This window comes from Astatotilapia calliptera, chromosome 3 (genome assembly GCF_964374335.1).
Source record: "Astatotilapia calliptera chromosome 3, fAstCal68.1, whole genome shotgun sequence".
Classification (NCBI taxonomy): domain Eukaryota; kingdom Metazoa; phylum Chordata; class Actinopteri; order Cichliformes; family Cichlidae; genus Astatotilapia; species Astatotilapia calliptera.
Window position 1 is genome coordinate 84,241,262 of NC_137424.1, and position 22,794 is coordinate 84,264,055.

The 22,794-nt window shown below is 43.8% G+C and overlaps 2 long non-coding RNA genes across 2 annotated transcripts in view; one reads left to right on the forward strand and one right to left on the reverse strand.

Moving 5' to 3' along the window:
• LOC145426036 (uncharacterized) overlaps positions 1-22,794 on the forward strand; it is a 315,349-nt gene that overhangs the window by 49,037 nt on the left and 243,518 nt on the right. The gene's annotated exons all lie outside the window — the stretch shown is intronic.
• On the reverse strand, positions 8,028-11,488 carry LOC145419289 (uncharacterized). Its single transcript, XR_013906772.1, has 4 exons — positions 11,256-11,488; positions 8,576-8,691; positions 8,390-8,491; positions 8,028-8,280 (listed from the first exon to the last, which is right to left on the reverse strand). It is a non-coding gene; the product is annotated as an uncharacterized LOC145419289 (long non-coding RNA).

Consider the following 22,794-nt stretch of genomic DNA (forward strand, 5'->3'; position numbering starts at 1 on the left):
CGGGGTCCGTGGGCAGTGGGGACTCTGACTGTTATTGTTATTGTTGTTATTATTATTTGGTGTGTTGTCTGCACTGCCCCTGTGCACATCTGTATGTAGGCAGGTGTGTGTGTGTGTGTGTGTGTGTGTGTGTGTGTGTGTGTGTGTGTGTGTGTGTTTTTCCTTTCTGCTGTGGCCAAGTCACAGGCACCTTCAGCTCTGGGGGCGTGGTCTACCTTGAGGGCTGGCCACACCCGAAGTCCTGGCCGCACACCTGCTCCTCATCTGGGCTCGTCGGGGGAGCTATTTAGATGAGCGATGGAGCTTCCACCGACGCTGGATTATTGCGTTTGACTACACGTCAGTCTTCAAACTAGTCAAGTGTGAGTGTATGCCTGCTGGGATAAGTGTTAACGGCTGCCTCTATTGTTTTCCCCTCAGGAGGAGTGTGGGACGAGAAGGAGCAGTGAGCACGGGGAGTGCAGGGACACTGGGGCAGAGAGCACTACACGGGGACTTCTGGGAAGAAGACACTACACGGGAGTCTGGCAAACTGGGGATTTATTGTTGTTTATTTTCACCACCTTGTAAATAAACACTGTTGCACTGAAGAGTCCGGCGTTTGGGTCCTATTTCCCCATCTCCCCACGGTCTGCCCCCCCAGACCGTGACAGATTTGTGACCACTGTTTGGGAGGGATGGTTATATTGTGTATCTGGAATGAATTTTAGGTCTCTATGTCCATCCCATGGGGAATGGGAGCAGTAACAAAGGTGTTGCGTTTATATTTTTGTTCAGTGTATAATACAAAAACCAACTATTTACATTTTAACGTTTAATTATTTAAATTTTCAGCTTTTTCCTTTTAAACAAATTTAAAGTGAAACAACACAAAACACTGCAAACCACAACACATTTAAATATAAATTAAAATATGAAAACAAAAAGAACATGCATATTCTCTGTCATATGGACCTGCATGAATAAACTTTCTGAATCCTTTATCATCTGCAACTGAAAATAGTTGTGGATGATTACTATACCTTTCTAATGTGACATTGTTGTCCCTGGCTCTCTTTCTCTCTCTCTCCCTCCCGCTCTGTTCCTGTGCTACTGAGTGTAATGTTCCAGCGTCTCCGGAAGTCCACCACCAACTCCTTGGTTTTCCTGGCGTTGATCAGCAGGTGGTTCTGCTGACACCAGTCCACAAAGTCCAGAGTCCACTGTCTGTACTCTGAGGCATCCTCACCTGTGATGAGGCGACTATGGCAGAGTCGTCAGAGAAATTCTGTAGGTGGCAGCGTGGGGAGTTGATGGAGAAGTCTGCAGTGTAGAGGGTGAAGAGGAATGGTGGCAGCACAGTTCCCTGTGGGCCCCCGTGCAGCAGACCAGAGTATCAGAGACACAGCCCTGTGTCCTCACATACTGTGGGCGTCCTGTGAGGTAGTCCAGTATCCACTGGGACATGTGGTGGTCCACTTCTACACTCAAAAAACAGATTCAGGTCCTTCTTTCAAAGAACACATACAAATTTTGTTAGTTGTTCATAAATGTAATTAAAAACTACCAAATTAATTTCATTTTTTTTGTATAAACCTAAAATTATTCTAAACCAGCAGAGGCTGATTCTGAACACAAAATGAATGAGTTTGTTGGGGCACTGGGGGTAGGAGGAGTACATTTTTGCACTTAAGTATTTGTAAACTCAAAGAAATAAATTCAAGCCCCTCTTTAAGCTTAAACATTTTTTTTTAATCTCACTGAACGCAAATGTAGCACTCCAGCGTTACTGCAATTATTATTCGTGTGGTGAACCTAAATTATTTTCTCTCAAAGCAGTCTTTGTTACAAGAACACAAAGTTATTGAGTTACACAACGGTCTGCCTTCTTTGAAAATTTTGCGCTCTTTCAGGATCACCTAAATGAATGCAGCTGCTCTTGGCCTCTCTGTACTTTTTGGATAAAACTACACCTTCAGGTAAGGTAACATATTATTTTTTCATATATCCAATTGTGTATTTCTTTATCAGCTAAATCTATGGCAATGCTATTTATCATAGAAGCTTGTAACAGTTGTTTTTTGAACTTTTGGTGGTGCTACCATTCTCTTCTCTGCTTGAATACTATTTTTTTTGACAATATAGCCAGGTCTTTTCAAAAGTGCCTTGTTTTAGATGAGAAATTGTGTAGCTGCTAACTTTTAAGTACTCGGAGCGTGTGCTAGCTTATTAGCAGCTAGCCAGCCATTGTGCTCAATGAAAGATGATGTCCTATAGCTAACTTCTTTCTTACTGTTTTATTTTTATAATCTAATAATGTGGTATTCTGTGTTTATTATTATATAATGCCATTTTCTAGTAGAAAGTATCATTTTGAGGTGTCTTTAAAAGCACTACATGGTTTACTGAGGGTGCTACCAAAAGCGAACCATGTGGCCGAAGGAGTAACTACAGTCAGCACAATGCGCACTCCCGTGACGTTCAAACCTATTTATTATTATAAAAGATTTCGGCTACGTCCACACTTACACAGGTATTTTTGAAAACGGAGATTTTCCGTTTTCGTTTTAAAAAATAATCCCGTCCACAGGTAAACGCAAAAATGAAGGAAAACGCTGCTAGGAACATGCCAAGGCAACAGGTGGCGCTATATTCCTAAACTCAGCTACAAACAGTTTAGGTCTTGACAAACTTCACTGATGGTTCAAATGTTTAGCAACTTTCAGTGTGTTGATTCAGCAGTCTGTATTTAAACTTCTAGTTTACTATATTTATGTATGTTTTATTTCCAGGTGAATGCAGAGTTCCTGCAGATCACTACAAAACCCCTGCAGGTGAAGTTCTTGGCTCAGCTGGACAACTTAACAGACAAGCTGATGCAAATATTTGAGGGGCGCAAAGGGCCAAAAGATCAAGGATATCATGGCGATCAGTAGTTTGGTCAGTACTAATGATAAACCCATCAATTAAATGCAATCAATCAATTACATTTTTTTCACCCTTTTTTTCCCACCCTTGCATTAGTGTGATGACATCGACATAAAGAGGGAGCATACTCTTAAAAGCCTGGTGGTCTACTTTAATGAAGATCCAGACCTACTGTTCAAGGAGTATCTGGTACGCTTATCACACTTTATTTTCTAGCTTCAATTTGAGTTAGGTTCATCGCACGCAAAATGCTCATATATTCAAATAAGACAATATAATTGTGAAATATGTATTATTCTTAATAGTCATTGTTGAAACTTGTACTGGAGAGCACCTTTTAAGGGGACAGATTCAGTAAAAATTCAATTGTTCATTTTTTTGGGGCTGCCATGTAGGTATCTACTGCCTCTATAAACACGGTAAATGTAAAGTAAACATTCATCCATTTTCTGTCAGTGTTTAAATTCAGTTTGTTTATATAGCGGTATATCACAACAACAGTCATCTCAAGGCACTTCATAAAGTAAACACTCCAATGAAGTTCAGTTAATTATGCCAATTAGTAAAAAGTCTTCTATATAAGGAACCCAGCACTGCATCGAGTCACTGACTAGTGTCACTGGCGTTACAGCGATCTTCTGGTTTCTGGAATAATGTGCCTAAAACAAGCTGTTTCAAAAGGTCCCCAATTGTCATGAAATAAGGGAAATTGACCCAGCCAACACACACACACACACACACACCTACACCTATAGACACTTGAGGAGCTGCTCCTCTATTTCAAGCCCCTCCCAAAGGGAGGTACATAATACCTAAACCCAAACTATTGATAGAAAACAGATTGATGGGTTTTATTCATGTGTTGTTCTGTTGTGAGTGATGTGACCTTTAACCTGTACTACTATAGATGGATGAAAGGACTGGGGATTTAGCTCAGAAAAATTTTCATGGTTGTAACCACCATTTTCTTTTTGATTGCTTTTGGGATTTGCAAAGGTAATGGAAAAATGTTGACAAGTTTTGTGTTTTAAAGTTGGTCTTCCCATTCTTATAAGCTTGTAAATGTTTACATGTAATTGGTTTTGGAGAAGTAAAGTTGAAAGTTTTTTTTTTTTTATTAAAATACCTCCCCCTTGGTAACAGAAAAATGTTCTTCATGAAAACACACACACACACACACACACACACACACACACACACACACACACACACACATATATATATATATATATATATATATGTGTATATATATATATGTGTGTGTATATATATACATATATATATATATATATATATATATATATATATATATATATATATATATATATATGTGTGTGTGTGTGTGTGTATACACATATATATACATATATATATGTGTATATATGTATATACATATATACACACATATATATATGTGTATATATGTATATACATATATACACACATATATATATGTGTGTGTGTATTTATGTATTGTTGGGTTGTTTCAAATTCTGAAGTGAAATCTGATTTTACAGATTCCAGTTTGTTTTCAGTATTGCCTAGTAGTACAGAGGTGTGTGCTATTCAGATTTGACATTCATTACAAATGTACGTCAGCACTTTTTTGTGAGCACTTTGATTTTGTTAAGGTTGATTTGACCATGTGACATGTATGTTTATTCACAAAATATTCTGTTTCTGCTTTTAATTCAAGTGAATAAACCTGAGTTGTAAAAACAAATTCATTTTGTCATTATTTTAATAATTAAATTAGTTTTCTGGTAATGAAAATTATGATTTAGTTGAACTCAAAATAATGATTTCAATGCAATGAAAATCTAGCTCACGTGAATGACATTGTATTGAGTTGGACCAACCAAAACCTTTCACATCATATTAATGTACTTTTTTTCATTTTAGCAGTATTTACGAAATTGTGTTCTACTGACTCAATTTAATTGAATTGTCATGATGTATGTAGATTAGGTTGGACCAAAATAGATGTATTACGTGGAAAACCTGCCATCAGTCCAATTGAGTTCATCCAATGACTTATTTTTTTGAGTGTAAGAGCTCCAGCTTGTCCCTCAGAAGTCATGGCTGGATGGTGTTAAAAGCAATGGAGAAATCTTCCAGCTTCCAGGCTTCTCCAGGTGAGTCACAGCTCGGTGCAGGAGGTAGATGATGGCGTCCTCCACCCCGATGCCAGGCTGGTAAGCAAACTGCAGCGGATCCAATGAAGACCTCACCAGGGGGTGCAGATGGTTTAGAACCAACCTCTCGAGGGTCTTCATCAGATGTGATGTCAGGGCTACCGGCCTGTAGCTGCTGAGGTCCTTGGGATGGGAGGTATTCCACAGCTGTGGTACTTTCTGTGGTACTTTCCCCAGCGACAGTAACCTAACACTTTCACAATAAGTGAAAGAGGAGTGAAAGAAGCACTCCACTGTGAGCGACCATCTTTGAACAGAGGCGGTGGTTTACGGCACCAACTTTCTGCCATCTATAATCCAGTTCTGCGATCCCTTCCTTAGGTTTCACAATGAGCTCAACCGAAACCTTGGCTGATTGTGACCTACACCCTTTTTCACACCTTGGCTTGTGTAATTAGATGGAGGATCATTAGGGGGTCTTTTTGTCCCTCTGGGACACAGCCACAGGTTCTAAATATGGGAATCCCGACCATTAAACCCTAGAACTTCTCGGATGAGAGGTGAAACGTCTTCAAGCAACCTAAAGAAGTCCAGACGGTTTTCTTTCCAAGCTCCTTAGGATACCAGAAGCCCAATGTTTTATTGTCTCTGGTGTGGCAGGTGACATACTGGGTGAAGGTGGGGAGAGTGGAGGACAGGGTGATGTGATTAAAGTCCCCAGAGATCAGGAAAAGGGCCTGAGGGTGCTGTGTTTGGAGTCTGCTGGTTACAGTGTGCAGGACCTCACAGGCTGCTGCAGCGTTAGCAAAGCGTGGACATACACAGCTATCACAATAACGTCTCTCACGGTAGACAGCTAACCGCTAGCAGATCAATGTCCTTACAGCATAGCATCTCTTTGATAGATAAATGCCCAGAGTTACACCATCTATCGTTCACAAGCACAGCCAGACCCCCTCCTCTCTTCTTACCACTCTGTTGTTCTGTCGGCCCAGATCAGATGAAAACCATCTATGATTATGTGTGAGTCCGGAGTTAGCACAGTTAGTCACGACTCTGTGAAGCACATCAGGCTGCACTCCCTGTAGCTCCTCTGATGTCGGGTTAGAGCTGTCAGCTCGTCTATTTTATTGGGGAGAGATAATAATAATAATAATAATAATAATGGATTGGATTCATATAGCGCTTTTCAAGGCACCCAAAGCGCTTTACAATGCCACTATTCATTCACTCTCACATTCACACACTGGTGGAGGCAGCTACAGTTGTAGCCACAGCTGCCCTGGGGCAGACTGACAGATAATAACAGATGGAATCGCTGGGGGATGTTGGCTCACTCGGCAGACAATTTTTTTGTCTGATACCTGACCACTTTTTTCTTGAGAACTGAGACCTGACAATTTTTTGTCTGATACCTGACAACTTTTTTCTTGAGACCTGACAATGTCCTAAAATGTACACCGTACACCAGAGTTCACCAGCTTCATGCCGACCACAGAGCCAGCCTTCCTGATCAGTTTCTCCAGCCTGGATGAGTCCTTCTTTGCTGTGCTGCTCCCCCAGCACACCACAGCATAGAAAAGTACTCCAGCAACCACTGACTGGTAAAACATCCTCAGGAGCTTCCTGCAGATGTTAAAAGACCTCAGCCTCCTGAGGAAGTACAGTCGGCTTTGGGCTTTTTTATACAGGTGCTCTGTGTTGCATGACCAGTCCAGTTTGTTGTCCACCCACAGCCCGAGCTACTTGTACTTGTTGATCACCTCCACCTCCTCCCCCTCTATCTGAACCGGCAGTGGACCTTCTCTGGACCTCCCGAAGTCCACAACCAGTTCCTTTGTCTTTGAGGTGTTGAGTTGCAGGTGGTTTGTGTGACTCCATGCGACAAAGTTCCTCACCAGACTTCTGTACTCCTCTTCCTGATCATCCCAGATACACCCCATGATGGCTGTGTCATCTGCAAACTTCTGAATGTGGCATAATACAGAGTTGTAGCAGAAGTCAGAGGTGTACAACTCTGAATTATGCCATGTGAAATAATGTGAAATAATTTAGGTGTTAAATTAAAACAATTTTTAAATGGAGATAAAATATGAAGAGAATATTTTCACGGGGATTTAGAGGCGTGTGAATCACAGGGTGTATTTTATGATGTACATAAAAATACATGTCAAACATGCATGTTGTCTGTTTATGTATGTATGTATATACCAATGAACATTTATTTGTAAATTATAAAACAGCGTTAAATAGTTAAAGCGTTAAATTCATCCTGCTCTCTGTGATGTGAGGTTTGTACTTGAACTTGGCTCTTCTCTCCTTCCTGGCAGCAGAATAAATTCTGTTTGTCTAAAAATTGTGTCGCTTTACATTAAACGCACCTCTTGAGCAATCATCTCTGTTACAGAAAAGTTAAAAAATCATATTTTTGTTTTCTAGCAACATCTTGTATTCTACATGTGTGTTTTAAGATCAAGAAAAGCAAAAACCATTAATTTCTTATTGTTCATGGAAGTGTTAATTTCTTCTATGATCTCTGTTATCTAGCTTGTTCCAGATCTGTACTCACTGTCAGAGAGAAGCTTCTATTTGTCAATGGATTTTTTTCCTAGTCTGTAAAAACCTTTTTTGTTTTTGGCAGAAAGTGAACAGGGCAGTAATGTGTGAAGTGATGTTACTATTCTACGAAGCACCAGGTAAGTTTGGATTGCTTCTTTATCTGAATAAATAAAGCAATTATTTAAAATTCAATAATCTATTGATATATATATATATATATACTGTATATATATATTACATGTCCTGGTCAAAAATGACTCCAAGGTTCCTCACAGTATTAGTGGAGGCCAAGGTAATGCCATCCAGAGTAAGAATCTGGTTAGATAAGGTAATGAAGAGTAGCTCACGATTTTTCCACAGTACCTGCACACATGCATCAGCACAGCTGGGACAATGGAAGTAGCTCCTCCAAAATTGATTTATTTTTTTATACAATATCAACAAGTGCAAATGAATTATACTTTACACAAACTGCTTCTCCTACAAAGATGCAGTTTATAGACCAGGAAATAACATCAAGCAGTTCATTTAAATCAGACACCAAAGTGACAGCAAAGAGTTCATGTTGCTAACAGCTCACCTCTCTGCAGCAGACACAGGCTGGCCTTTAAAATTAATGAGACGACCATTAGATGTGTCACTCTTACAGGACACAGGTCCAGCAGGGCTCCCTTTGATCCTGTTAGAGAAAAAAATGTGTTTTTCATTTGCAGAAGCTGATGAAGACTTAGATTACCTTCATCATCCCAAACAGAGAAACAGGTTACTTTACGTTACTAACAGCTCACCTCTCTGCAGCAGACACAGGCTGGCGTTTAAAAGTAACGATGTGACCATTAGACCAGTCACTCTTACAGGACCCAGAGCTGGGTGGAGGTCCAGGCTGGTCCCTGTGAATAATGATGCAGCAGTGATGTGAGTGCTGAGCTGTGACATGGAGAAGAGTCATGGACAGTTAGAGATGGTCATCTCACCTCTGAGCTTTGGTCTGGCTCTCATGTTCCCCACACAGAGTGCTTTTAGAGGGAGGGGCTCCCTCCTCTCTGTCCTCACACTGATCCATGCTGCTCAGCTCACACACACTTTCTACCTGCAGAGGAAACACAAATCATTCACGTGCACATGAGAGCTGCAGAGTCTGATGGGTTGGACTAACATCCATCTGAGACACAGCTTTCATCAGTTCATTACAAAAAGTGTGACAGAATCGAGTTCAGCCTCCAAATCCTCCATTACTGTAGTCCTAGAAAGCAGCAGGTCAAACATGGCTGCAGCTTTATGTCAGTAACAATGTCCAGGACCAAACTGACTGCTTACAGAGTTCATACTCTGACTGCTAGCTGCTCTGCTAGCTAAGCTAACAAATGTTAATGCTACTCAGAAAATGTAAATAAAATATTAAAGAGTGAAAAGCTTGGAGTCACCGGATGATGCTGATATAAGCAATGACAGCACTGAGTTCTTCATCACTGTTACAGTTTTTCAGCCACAGAAAAAAAACCTTGAGGAAAAAATTAAAGTGTTGATGAATAGATTTATCTTTAAGACAAAACATAGCTTAGTTTGTGGAAAGCTACATGAAGCTGGCAGCATGAAATTTGTCTCAAAACTGCATGTGTGATGGAGAGAAATGTTTTAGATATTTGTGGACACAGGAAGGTTTTGATTGGTGAAGCTGAGTATAAATGGTGCATATCTATTCAGGTTCTGCTCTTCATTCTATCAGACACAGCTATCACAGCTCGTACATTTTGTTTTTACACATATATGTAAGCATTGAGCCAAATGTAATAATGCCAACATATTTAACGAACAATTGTTTCTTATATATAATACATCTATATATACACTGTGTGGAGCAGGGAAATTATTTTACTGCTATTGTTAAAGAATCATTATTACCAGCATAATATAATCTGCAGTGTGATCATTGCTTTAACAATGTAACAGATAGCTTTAAGATGGCCTTAAGATGCTTATGCACACAGTTATCATATTAACCTTGTATTCCAGATGCAGTTATAACTATTTTATACATATTGCATATCTGTGCTTATTTTGAAGTGATGTTCGGTTCATTAAGGGTCTTAAGCTTCACTGGTGAGAGTGTCCAGATGATCCATGTTGAGGGAAAACTAGAACATGGAAGGAATTGCAATACATGCTTACAAAACACTTATATCAGGTCATTTTATATTAAGGTTTCATTAGAGGCTCTTGATTAAAACATTTATTCAACATAGTACATGTAGTTTCAGTTAGGCTATTGTACCTAAGGATGAGCCTCTGGTCTGGTGAAAGGTCAGAAGTGCAACAGGTGAATTGAGAAAGAAGCATTTAAGGATAAGAAAGACACAGACAGTTAGTAGGTGAGAGGTGACATAGAGGCTGAGTGAGGTCAACACACACACACACATTAGTTAGATTTATTTAGAGGAGAGAGGTTAGTCATGTCTGGTTGTAACTGCAAAATTGTCTCGGTAAAAGAGGAACCGTTCCTTGTTGTCTCGGCAAGAAAGAGGAACAATTCACTTTAAGACAAGAACAGAAAGGTAGACAGGAAGTACCGGCCATGAAAATAGAAGATGATGTTCTTTCGAACTGTGTTAAAAGTCATTGTGGTTTTGATCTGATCTATGTATAAAATATATCTGTGACGTATGAAGGGGCGTCATTAATTCAAACCCTGATGCTATAAAAAATCTGTGTATGCTTTGATTAAGTTGAAGACCAGTTCCTGTCTGCGGACGGAGCTGTTCTTCCCACACGTGTGTATTCATTAAAATCATTGTTTGACCAAGATCTTCTGGACCATGGTGGTTTGTACTCTCCTTCCTCAATATCTGAACCTTAACAAGTGTCACAGATACTTGTCTTTGACTGAAGATTTAAGGAAATAAATAACTGCAACTCGAATCTTTACTGAAGCTCAGTATTTGACACACAGTTCGTGTTCACTGCTGTAATAGCTAATAATGATTAATATAATAACTACAATATTGGCCATATTATATTTACATCACCACAGTGAGATGACTTCAGTCTCACGAACAACATCAGCTGATTGTTATTTACAGCTAATCTTAAACGACTGTTCAGCACAGAAATGAAGCCCAACAATCACGTTTACAGTCCTGTGGTCTCAGCCTCAGATACTCATCAAATCAAAGCTCATGTAGAAACAAATGAACTAAATATGTTCTCCTTCATTTCTGTCAAACACAGCTGTATGAAACGTTTCCAGCTGTTAGTATCATGGTTGCTAGGCAACCTGGGCAGCGCGACGGAGGCTAGCCGTCCCATTTCACGAGCCTACGAGCCTCACACATCCTTGGAGTACGCGGCCCTATGGACAGTTAAGGCTGCAGACTCAGAATTTCAGCCAGTTTCTGGCTGTTCTGCTGAATTGCTCAGTGACGTAATGACGCTGCGGAGGAATGCGCGTTTCTGGTGTAGCTTTATCGCAGTCACACGATGACAAACAGCTTTACTTTAACTTTACATTTTTCATGTGGTTTCTTTCAGGAGCTTCAGGATTACTACACAACACCCAGAGCACAGAGCCTGAAACACAGAGACTAACGGAAAACTTTTTTTCTCTCTTAAAAACAAAGAAACATCTGTTTCCACGTCACGTACAGCGGCCTCACTCACTCAGAGCTCAGGGCGCGGTCAGCCTCTTGGTCCAGCTGTGAGTCCGTTACCGTGAACTGTGGAGCGGCAGATTTGTGCTGGAACTAAGCTGCACACAGCTGATGTTAGCCAGGAAACATTACACACTGCTAACGTTACCTTAACGCAGAGCGTCAGGCACAAAGTTCAGAAGAGAAAAACTTTGGGAAAGAAGGAAAAAACAAGGAGGCGTTTGTGCGCCTGAGGGTTCACAGCCCGCCTCCCACCAACAGGGACTGGCTGTCACAAACATTCTGACCAATCACAGCTCTCCATTTCACGCCGCTGCAGTCAGTCTGTGGCTTTGCTGAGTTTCAGTAACAGTCAGAGAGGATGGAGTCAGTGAACGCAGCACATAAGATTGTCTATTGAACGTAGAAAAACACAGAATAGATTAGTTTGAGTGAATGAACAGCACGTGTTTGTCTGCAAAGACAATAATAATATATGATATAGAAGAAGAAGAAGAAGAAGCAGAAGAAGAAGAAGAAGAAGAAGAAGAAGAAGAAGAAGAAGAAGAAGAAGAAGAAGAAGAATGACAGGCGGCTGTTTGTTCAGAGCTGATTCATTTCTGCTCATTTTCCTGTTTGAAACAAACATCTGTCAACACTTTGTTTCAGCTCCACATTCATCCAAACATCCTGCTGACAGTCAGACATTCATGATGAGAGTGGTCATGGTCGAGTGGGAGGTACTAAACTTCTACTGTAACACTTTACCTTCATCTGATGTCAGTATGAACATCAGCAGGATTCTAATGCAGGACTTTCAGTGCAGTAAATACTCTGAATACTACAGACAGGCTGATCCCAACAGCAGCAGTAACACCTGCAAATACATGAAACTAACACTAAAGCAGCGTTTCATCCTCACTGTGTGTTTGAACACACTGATCCAGGATCAGATTCATGTTTTTGACCTGAGAGTTTACCTGTACACTCATGATGCATTCAGGGTCCTGCAGCAGGCTGTCGGCTCTACAGTACAATGAGGGGTTTTATCCTTCATTCACTGTAAAAATCAAACCTGCTGCCACCAGAGTCCATTGAAAAATCTGTAAATTTAAGAATTCAGTCTAATATCCCAAACTTAGTTTACACACATGAATCATGCTTCATCAACATGGAGCTCTGAGTGTTTATTAAAGGATGATTGTGTGAAAGAGGCTCTAACACAGCTGACTGCAGCTTTAGCTGTGAGCACACAGTGTCTCACATTTACATTCACTTTACTGTCAAATACACTGAGTAACTTTAAACAGCTGCTGTGGTTCCAGGGCTGAGCCCCCAGTGTTTCCCCTGATCAGGTCTAAGATATCTGCCTGCACTGACTGCAGGGCCCAGCTACAGGATCATGTTCAGCTATAAATAAACTACATGTTTTACAGGGACTGTCAGCACTAAAGGAGGCTGAGGACAAACTAAACAGGACACAAACACACAGAAACATGTTTGTGAAGAAACTATTTGATTCCAGCCGATCAATAATGTATAATCATGTGGATTTGTCTTCAAATGCAAGACTGATCAAAGTCTGTCCTGAAATATGAGCAGAACATCAGCTCCAAACATCACAGGAACAAACAGTCAAACTGTGAAAGGAGGAAACAAAGCAAACTTACAGTTTGTTCACACAGGAAGAACAGATTCTACCAGCTCCACCTGTCAGCTGCTCCAGCTGCTGCTCTTCTCCTGGGCCTCAGACAGCAGGTGGTGACCAGATACCAGTGAACAGATGTTCTCTTCAAACTGGTGAAATCTGAATATCAACGCATCGCAGCGGGACACTAAACATAGCTCTGAGCTGTGTTTAGGACTCGGTACTGCGGCGTTCAAAGACCACCCATACAGAAAGGATATTGTAACATTCACAAGAACCAGACGGTTGGGTCTCAGTTTGTCCGTTTATTCGGCACATAAGCAAGCGGGTTGTTAACTCAGGGGAGAGCGCCCTCGTGCTACACCTCTCTTCAGCCTGGCACCCACACATAACACAGAACCCAGGTCCCCCCCTCCCCTTCCTCCACACCACCCTCCCTACTTCCTGCAGCACAACCAAACATGAATCTTAAAGGAACAAGAACAGTGTGCAGAGATAACCAACATGTCACTGTACAATAACACTTAACCATCGTTACACTGCCCCCCCAGCAATAAGTTCCTCGTCCCCGAGGGAACGACACAGCCTGCGTTCCCTCCTTGACCTCCTGAGCCCCTGAGGTGGGCGCGGAGCTTCGGGGCTTTGGGGTGAAGAGTCTGAGGGAGGGGAATGCAGCCCCGGTCGGGGGCCCCTCTGAGCAGGGTCATGGACGCTCTGTACACGTCCCTCTGGAAAGGAGGGGAGGGACTGCCCTCTGTAGGGGGCCATCCGGTCTCTGTGCAGCGCTACTATCCTCCCCCTAGGAGGCAACTGCACCCTGTAAACAACCTCCCCCACTCGCTCTAGGACGCTGCAAGGCCCCACCCAGCTGCTATCCAGTTTAGGACACCGTCCCTTCCTCCTCTTTGGGCTGTAGACCCACACCAGCTCCCCAGCACGGAAGTGCCTCCCCTTAGTGGTGATGTCGTAATTCCTCTTTTGGCGCAGGCCTGCCTTCGCCAGCTGCTCTCGGGCGTAGGAATGTGCAGAATCCAGCCGGTCCTGCAGCTTTCTTGCGTAGTCCCGGCCCGGTGGTGCCTCTGGCGCGTCCGGGGGCTTCCCAAAAGCCAACTCTGCAGGAGTTCTCAGCTCTCTCCCTAACATGAGCAGGGCAGGCGCACATTGGGTGGAGTCCTGCACTGCCGACCTGTAGGCCATGAGGGTAAGGGGAAGATGGTAATCCCAGTCCCGTTGGTGTTCTGAGGTAAGGATGGCTAGCTGCTGGGCCAGCGTCCTGTTAAACCTTTCCACCAGCCCATCGCTTTGGGGGTGAAGTGGGGTGGTGTGGGTTTTCTTAATCCCAAGGCGTTCACACATGGCAGCAAATACTTTGGACTCAAAGTTACGCCCCTGGTCACTGTGGAGGGTCTCTGCTGTTCCAAAGCGGCTGAACATCCCCTCCACTAATACTTCAGCGACAGTCTCAGCCTCCTGATCTGGGATGGCGTATGCCACTTGGTAAAATAGTCCATGGCCACAAGAACATAGAGGTTTCCTCTGTCTGTGCGAGGAAATGGGCCCATGACGTCCACAGCTACTCGCTCCATTGGGGCTCCTGCTGGTTGCTGCTGAAGCTGAGCCCGGGACTGGTCCTGTGGCCCTTTGTGTGAGGAACATGCATCACAGCTGCGGCAAAAGTCCTCCACATCTGTTGACCCCAGTAATAGCCCTGGCGGAGGAGGCGGAGAGTCTTGGAGACCCCAAAGTGGCCGGAGCCAGTGCTCCCATGGCAGGCTTCCAGCACAGCTGACCTCAGCGACCTTGGCACCACAACCTGCCACCTCTCCTCCCCCGTGGCAGGATCCTTCCAGGCACGCTCCAACACCCCCTCCTTCAGCCTGAGAGCTGCAAACTTGGCCCATAGCCCCCTGGTACAGATGGAAAACCCAGGACCTCATCCCAAAGTGGTCGCTCCCCCTTCTCCAGCCACTGCAGGACCGGCAGCAGGTCCGTGTCTTGTTCCTGCCATGCCCTCCACTCCGCTGCATCCACCACCAGAAGAGCCCTGCAGGCGAGCTGTGCTGCTCCGTCTATTGACGTGAGTTCCTGCTCTATTTCCTCTCGCTTCTCACAGTAACGGCAGCCAGCTGCAGCACATGGGCGGCGAGAGAGGGCGTCTGCGTTAGAATGGTGCGTCCCTGCTCTGTGCTCCACAGTGAAATTGAAGGCTTGGAGCTCCTCCAGCCAGCGAGCCACCTGTCCCTCTGGCTCCCTGAAAGACATCAGCCACTGAAGGGCAGCATGATCAGTTCTGATAACAAATGCTGTGCCGCACAGGTAGTACTTAAAGTGTCTCACCCCCTCCACCACAGCCAACAGCTCTCGTCGTGTGACACAGTAGTGCCGCTCACTCTTGTTCAGGACCCGGCTGAAGTACGCCACCACCTTCTCCCCTTCCGGCCCAACCTGCGACAACACCGCTCCCAGCCCCACATTACTTGCGTCAGTGTCCAGGACAAAAGGCAGGGCGGGGTCAGGGGGCGCAAGGACTGGGGACTCTGTCAGCGATCTGCGGAGGGTGTCGAACGCCTGCTGACAGTCCTGGGTCCAGATGAAGTCACGGTCCTTCTGCAGCAGGTGGAAGAGTGGTGTGGCTATGGAGGAAAAGCCCTTCACAAACCTCCTGTAATAAGACGCCAGTCCTAGGAAGCTTTTGAGCTGTTTCTGGTCCGCTGGTGTGGGCCACTTGGTAATGGTGTGAATTTTTTCCTCCAAAGTGCTGATGCCCTCACGACCCAGCTTGTGGCCCAGAAACTCCACCTACCTCCTCATGAAGTGGCACTTGTCGGGATGCAGCTTCAGACCTGCAGCCGCCACCCTCTCCAACACTTGTCTCAGGGCATCCAGGGCAGCATCAAAGGAACCCCCGTGCACTAGGAGATCATCCAGGTAAACCAGACACCGTTGCCGTGGGACGCCAGCCAGCACACTGTCCATAGGCCTCTCGAAGGTCGCAGGAGCGTTGCAAAGACCAAAGCTCAGGACTTTGAACTGCCATAGCCCCCTGTTAGTGCAGAAGGCTGTCTTCGGTCTGGATTCCGGGGACAGTGGCACCTGCCAGTAGCCACTCCGCAGGTCCAGGGTGGAGAACCAGGAGGACCCAGCTACTAAGTCGAGAGACTCATCAATCCTGGGAAGGGGGTAAGAGTCCTTCTTCGTCACTTTGTTGAGTGGTCTGTAGTCCACACAGAAACGCATCCTAGGACTTTTTTTCTTAGGCACCATCACCACCGCGGAGGCCCACGGGCTATCAGATGGCTCTATGATGCCCGCCTTCATCATTTCACACAACTCTCTGTCCGCAGCCTCCTGATGAGCCAGGGGCAGGCGGCGGGGGCGCACTTTAATAGGCTGGGCATTCCCGGTCTCAATGACATGCTCTACCAAGTGTGTCAAGCCAACATCACTTTCTTTCAGGGCAAAAATGTCACTAAACTCTTTTAGTACCTGCCATAGACTCTCTTGCTGCTGTGGAGTCAGCCCCTCACAGTTCTTTGACCAGATACTCCTCACTGCCGAGAGCCTCTCCTCCTCTGCTCGCTGTTCTGCTGGCGGGTCTGCAGGGGTCTCTGCGGTGGAGGTGGACGCCGCGGCAGATGCTGTGCAGACCGGGGGAGGAATAAGCGGCACCTTCTTCCCATCAGGGAGTACGAGGAAGCCTTTGCTTAAGTCCAGTACACCACCAATGGCTCGTAAAAAATCCAGCCCAAGGATGCAGGCGTCCTGCACGTCAGCCACCCAGGCAGCATAAGACACACCGAGGTCCCCCACCTTGAACTGGACCACTCCCCTCCCTCTCATTGGGGCCAGATCACCGGTCACAGTCTTAAGTTGCACATTAGTCGGTTGCACAGAGGCTCCGGTTGGGACAACATCGGGTCAGACCAGCGTTGCGTTGGACCCCGTGTCGAGCAGGGCCGTACAGGACACCCCCGCAATCGTCACTGGAACATGGCAAAAGCCGCCAACCTGGGTCCAGCCCACAGCGATGGCCGCGCCGGGTGGAGGTGGCGGTGGTGTGGGGATGTCGTTCTCCCAGGCCCGTGTACTCCTGCTTACACGGGCCCGTGGGCGTTTCCCTGAACTGCTGCAAGCTTGGGGCACTGCCTGATGTCACAATAAAAGTGATTTGATTTGATGAGGTGTCTGACTTGTCCACATCCCTAGCAGCTCTGAGGTCGGCGGTGCGGGCCAGCTCGAGGGGGAGGCGACTGCAGCAAAGCCGCCTGCACCAAACTGCACAGGCCCGCTGGCGTCTCCATCTGTTCCACCGGTGCTGACACAGCCCTCACCACGTGTGTGTCATCAGCGCCCCTAGAGGATCCTGCAAGCATCTCCCTCTCCAACGCTAGCTCCAGGGCTGCACTGAGTGTGGCCAGCCGAGCAAGCTGAGTTTGCATACGGAGCTCTTTAGGGCTTAGGGCCTGCAGGAACTGGTCCCGAGCTAACTCCGCCTGCACTGATGGTGGCATGCTGTCATACACCCTCCGGCAAAGGCACTTGACTTCATGGGCCAAAATGCGGAGGGGCTCACCTGGCAATCTGCGTCTGTTGTGGAACTCCGACCTCAGCAGCACTGGTTGGTTATACTGCCCGAAGCGCCTCTGAAGTGCACCGACCAGAGCATTATAATCTCCCCTCTGCTCCTCGGTCAGCAGCAGCAGGCATGCAGCTGCATCCTCACACAGGCACAGAGCCAATTGGAGAGCTTTATGTTCCTCAGACCAGCCAGCTGCAACAGCTAACAGCTCGAACTGTGCGATAAACACTTCCCATGGCGTCTTGCCGCTGAACTTAGGCGTTTTTATATTCGCTGCAGCTTTGTTACTTTGGTCCCAGCTCTCTGCAGGTCATTCACCAGGTCCCCCCGTGTGGTTCTGGGATCTTTGCTCACCGTTCTCATGATCATTTTGACCCCACGGGATGAGATCTTGCGTGGAGCCCCAGATCGTGGGAGATTATCAGTGGTCTTGTATGTCTTTCATTTTCTGATGATTGCTCCCACAGTTGATTTTTTCACACCAAGCTGCTTGCCTATTGTAGATTCACTCTTCCCAGTCTGGTGCAGGTCTACAATACTTTTCCTGGTGTCCTTCCAAAGCTCTTTGGTCTTGGCCATGGCGGAGTTTGGAGTCTGACTGTTTGAGGCTGTGGACAGGTGTCTTTTATACAGATGATGAGTTCAAACAGGTGCCATTCATACAGGTAACGAGTGGGGGACAGAAAAGCGTCTTACAGAAGACGTTACAGGTCTGTGAGAGCCAGAGATTTTCCATGTTTGAGGTGACCAAATACTTATTTTCCACCCTGATTTACGAATAAATTCTTTACAAATCCTACCATGTGAATTCATGGATTTTTCTTTCACATTCTGTCTCTCACAGTTGAAGTGTACCTCTGGTGCAAATTAGTTCAGATGCAAGAAAAACTATGATTACAACAACAATAGTAGTTAGAGATGACACTTCCATCACTCTCCAGTTCTCCCACAGCTTTATCTTGGTGCTCCAGTTTCCCCAACCTCATTTTGGTGCCACTTTGTACCTTTCAAATGTACTCAGACTAGAACCTCTGTCCAAGGAGCTTTTAACCTTTACTTTATTGCTGCAACTATCAGTGTCTTCCAGTCGGATGATTCTCTGCTTTTCTTTCTTCGACCTCAGGGGTTAGACCACCCTTAAGTCGTTGCACAGATCAGGGGATTATTCTGCCCCGATTTTCAAGCAACGATCTGTGTATTCTGGGGTCACAGCCGTGTCCCCCTTCTTACCAAGAGCCTCTCGAACCTCGTTGATCTGGTGTTCCTGGTTTTTCGCCAACCCCTTCATGGTTATTGCTGTGTTTATGGGATCCATCCTTTTGAGGTGACTAGCTGGAGCCCAAACTGCATGACCCTTGGCCCCAGTTGGTGTCTCGGCAGTCTCCACGTCTATCTCTGCTGCGAAGGATCCTCATATCTCCGTGACCTCGTCTGGTGTCTGTTCCTTTCTCTGTAGAAAACCAAAACACCTCTCTGTCTAGCCTTGATAATCTAATGTTATTATCCATTGTTCCTCTAGTGATTCAAAATTGGTTTAGCATATTCAGAATGTTCAGGACGCTCTGACCCAGGGACTTATTCTCATCATAATCTATGTGTGTGTAAGCGTGTTTGCATCCTCTGCAATCAAAGTCAATACCTGCAATATATCAGTCTGGACGAACGAAGCTTATGACCTTCTAAAGACTGAGTGCCAACTCATTATGAGCACAATGCGTATATGAAAACAAAAATAACCACTTATTTTAGTAAAAGAAATCAAAAACAAATTAACCATTTTTACTTCTACCATTTGCCACCTTTTTACAAAAATCATGTGTTTCTTTCAGCTTTCCGTCCTACGATTTCCTCTCCAGTGCAATACTCACTGAACTTCTCATGAACACATTTTGTCCTCTAAACGCTATTCAGTTTATTTCAATCATTAATGCTTAAACATGAAAATCATGATTTATACTTTTCACTGGTTCTCTAAAAAAGTTGGGGAACTTTTGGGTCATTACAAGCTTACGTTTTACTTTCTAAATTGTTAAACACACAAATAAAGTCATAGAATATTCATAAAACCATTGTTTGATGTTAAAACTCATCTTCCCCCTTTTTGACACACTCCCATGTGTCAATACACCTGGAGCTAGAAATTAAAAGAAAAGGTTAGTGACATCATATGTCAGAAAGTATCAGAAATTCTCCTCTCGAGTATCGTGGCCCCAGTCTTATCATCCTGTGTTAGGGAATGAAATCAGTTTAGTTATTATGTTAAATCTGTTAAACTCCTGGCTCCGCCCAGAGCCTGCGTCCGCAGAACTGCCTAGAAACAAAATCCGTATTAATATGAACTTCTCATTTGAAAAGCCGTTTTTTCTTTTTTTTTTCCCACTGTTTTCCCCTCACTGACCACAGCAGGGGAATCTATGTCTTGATTCAGCCATGAATCCAGCTCACCTGATTCATCACTGAGCCCCACCGTCACTGGCAGCTGATAGTGTGGCACTGCATATTCTTCCCTTGATGTCATTTTCTATCTGTTAATTAGAGTGCTTAAACATGAAGTAGACTACGTCCACAACAAGTCAATACAGCTGTGAAGGTGACCTATTACCAATCTATTACCAATCAATAACAAAATGATTATTTTATGCATGCTTCAGTCAACCACTCACCCAGAGGTTCATCCATCCCAGAAAATTCCTTCTCCTCATTTAATAATGTCTGTCATCCTTCCATGTCCTGGTAACTGGTCCATCCAGAGCTGTATCATTTTGAAATATACATACAACAAGCCAAACCATTCCTTGGTCACACCAACCCTTTCTCCACCCTGAGGATGTCCAACGCCATCCCAGTCTGGACTGTCAAAGGTGACTTTTGACACCAATTGTTTCCTGGTCAGAATAGTCAATCTCTGCACACTGGAATAAACATAATCAACATGGTCAGCTTTTTACTGAGTGTAGTTTCCCCATATTATAGATTCCAATGCTTCATCCTCATCTGCTACATTATGTCTATCTAGATCTCCATTCTGTCTCTAAATTTTGGAGAATTTTTATGCTTGGTGTCAAATTTTAAGAATTTGACCATTGTGGAGCAGGGAAATTATTTTACTGCTATTTTTGAATGATTATCATCATTACCATTACATTAATGATGTGATCTGCAGCGTTGATATTGCATTCAGAGGTTGAACAGTGTGTGTCTTTATTATTTTATTATTATTTATTATTTTATTTTGACACATGAAATGTGTCAAAATAAAGGGGGAATTTAGGGTTTAATAATTTAATTGTTTAATAATTTAGGATCATTTTAGGACTTTTTTGGTTCTTATTATGCGTAATTATGTTTGGGAGTTTGTTGGTCATTTGGGTAGGGTAAAACTGAAACTGTTATTTTTAGGTTAAGGTTAAAGGATTAAAGTGAACTGAATCCTGTTTAGAAGATACAATGCCGCTTTTTCAAAGCTGTGTACAAATCTTAGAGGGAAAATTAGTGAGGGTTCTAGGAGTAGAACAGGTTTGATTTCTTTTTTGATTTCTAGAAGAAGTGGTTATAATGTAGGCGTACACATACAGATATTACATAGAAGGTATTTTTAGGATAAAGGGGAGAGTTTATAAGCAGAAATGATTTTTATACATATTGCATTTTTTGATATGAGTTATTGAAGGATTGCACATGCTTACAGACACAGAGTCCAGAAACACACATGATAGTATTGATTCCAGGCAAAAGGCCTCAAATTCATTTAGCTTTTTGACTGAACTTAAAGAAGGACCAAAGAGGAAGGAAAGCATATATTTTGGTTAAGTCTGATAAACTAGAATTAGAAGGTATTGTTACATTAAAAGGAGCAAAATGAAACAAAAAGGCTATATCAAAAACAGGTGATAACATAGGAAATGTGAGGTTAAAATGAAGTTAGTGTTAACACACAGGAGTTGTTTCAAGGCAGCATTTAGCTATGATGAAATGTATACAGGAGTAATTGCTTATATGCTTAAACTTAATTGATTAAAGTGGTTGTTTTCTTTTGGATCTTTTAGTAGAATAGGCGCTTATAATGATTTTCTTGTTAAAAAGGTGACTTTAGATTAGAGTAGAGGAACTTGCAGCAGCGACAGTTTGTGTACAGGATGTTGATGATCAGATAAGGGAAAAATAGAGCGAGCAACCGGACGTGAAAGCAGGGCTTAAAGAGTGTTAAAGTAATGAGTAACGTTGAAGAATATATATAAATATATCTCTTGTGTTCTGGGGGCCTCTGGATGTCTGGAGTTTTGATCTCCTCCATACCTGCTTGATACCATAAAGGACAGGGCTGTGGCCCCCCACACTCCCTAGCAGATCATTACATGGAGAAACCTTTGGAATGCAAGCATGCTGATCCACACAGGTATGCACACAGGTGTACACATGGGTATTCACAGACGCGGACTAAAGCTTTCTTGGCTGCTGCCTCAAAGCACACTGTGCGCTGTCTATCTTGCGTGCTGAACAATATCGTCTATTATTTAGTAACTATTGATATTTATGACTAGGTAGTTTACTGTGATGGTGCCTTTTTTTTCTATTATTGTGTTGCTCTTTGTTGTTTGCTGTCTCCTCTGTTTGTTTGTTTGTTTGTTTGTTTTTCTCCATACAGGTGACCCAGGAGCTTGTTCTTTTTGTTGTTTGTTTGTTTTTTCTCCCTTCCCCCCCTTCTCACCATCTCTTCTCCCCTTAGGTTTTCTTTCTTTCTCTCCCCCTCTTTCTCTCATTCTTTTCCCCCTGTCCTATTTAAAAAAAAAAAAAAAAAAAAAAGATGACAAAGGATGAACTGAAGCTCAGCCATCACGTGATGTCACATGCTGCTGTTTCTGATGTCACTTTAAGAAAAAAAAAAAAAAAAGAAGAAGAATATATATAAATACAAGTCAATAAGTTAAGAACATAATTAAGATCAGGCTTTGGATTACAGAGTCCAGGGGCAGGAGAAGGTGCAGGAAAAGGTGTTTTGTTTCCTTTGCAGAAGATCTCGGCGAGGATCCTGGTGGTCCGAGGCCTGATGGACCACAAGAGAGGGACCGAGAAAACCTAAGCTTACACACGGAGTGTTCTCGAAGGGGAGCTGGTGTTTATTACCGGACCAATTAGATGACATGAGGTTGTCTGATTTGCTGAGCGAGGTCTCAATGTATTGCGACCTCTGGTGTGCCAGAGGGAAATTATTTTACTGCTATTGTTGAATGATTATCATCATTACCATTGCATTAATGATGTGATCTGCAGCGTTGATATTGCATTCAGAGGTTGAACAGTGTGTGTCTTTCAGAAAGGCTAAAAGTCACAGGCTGACAGGAA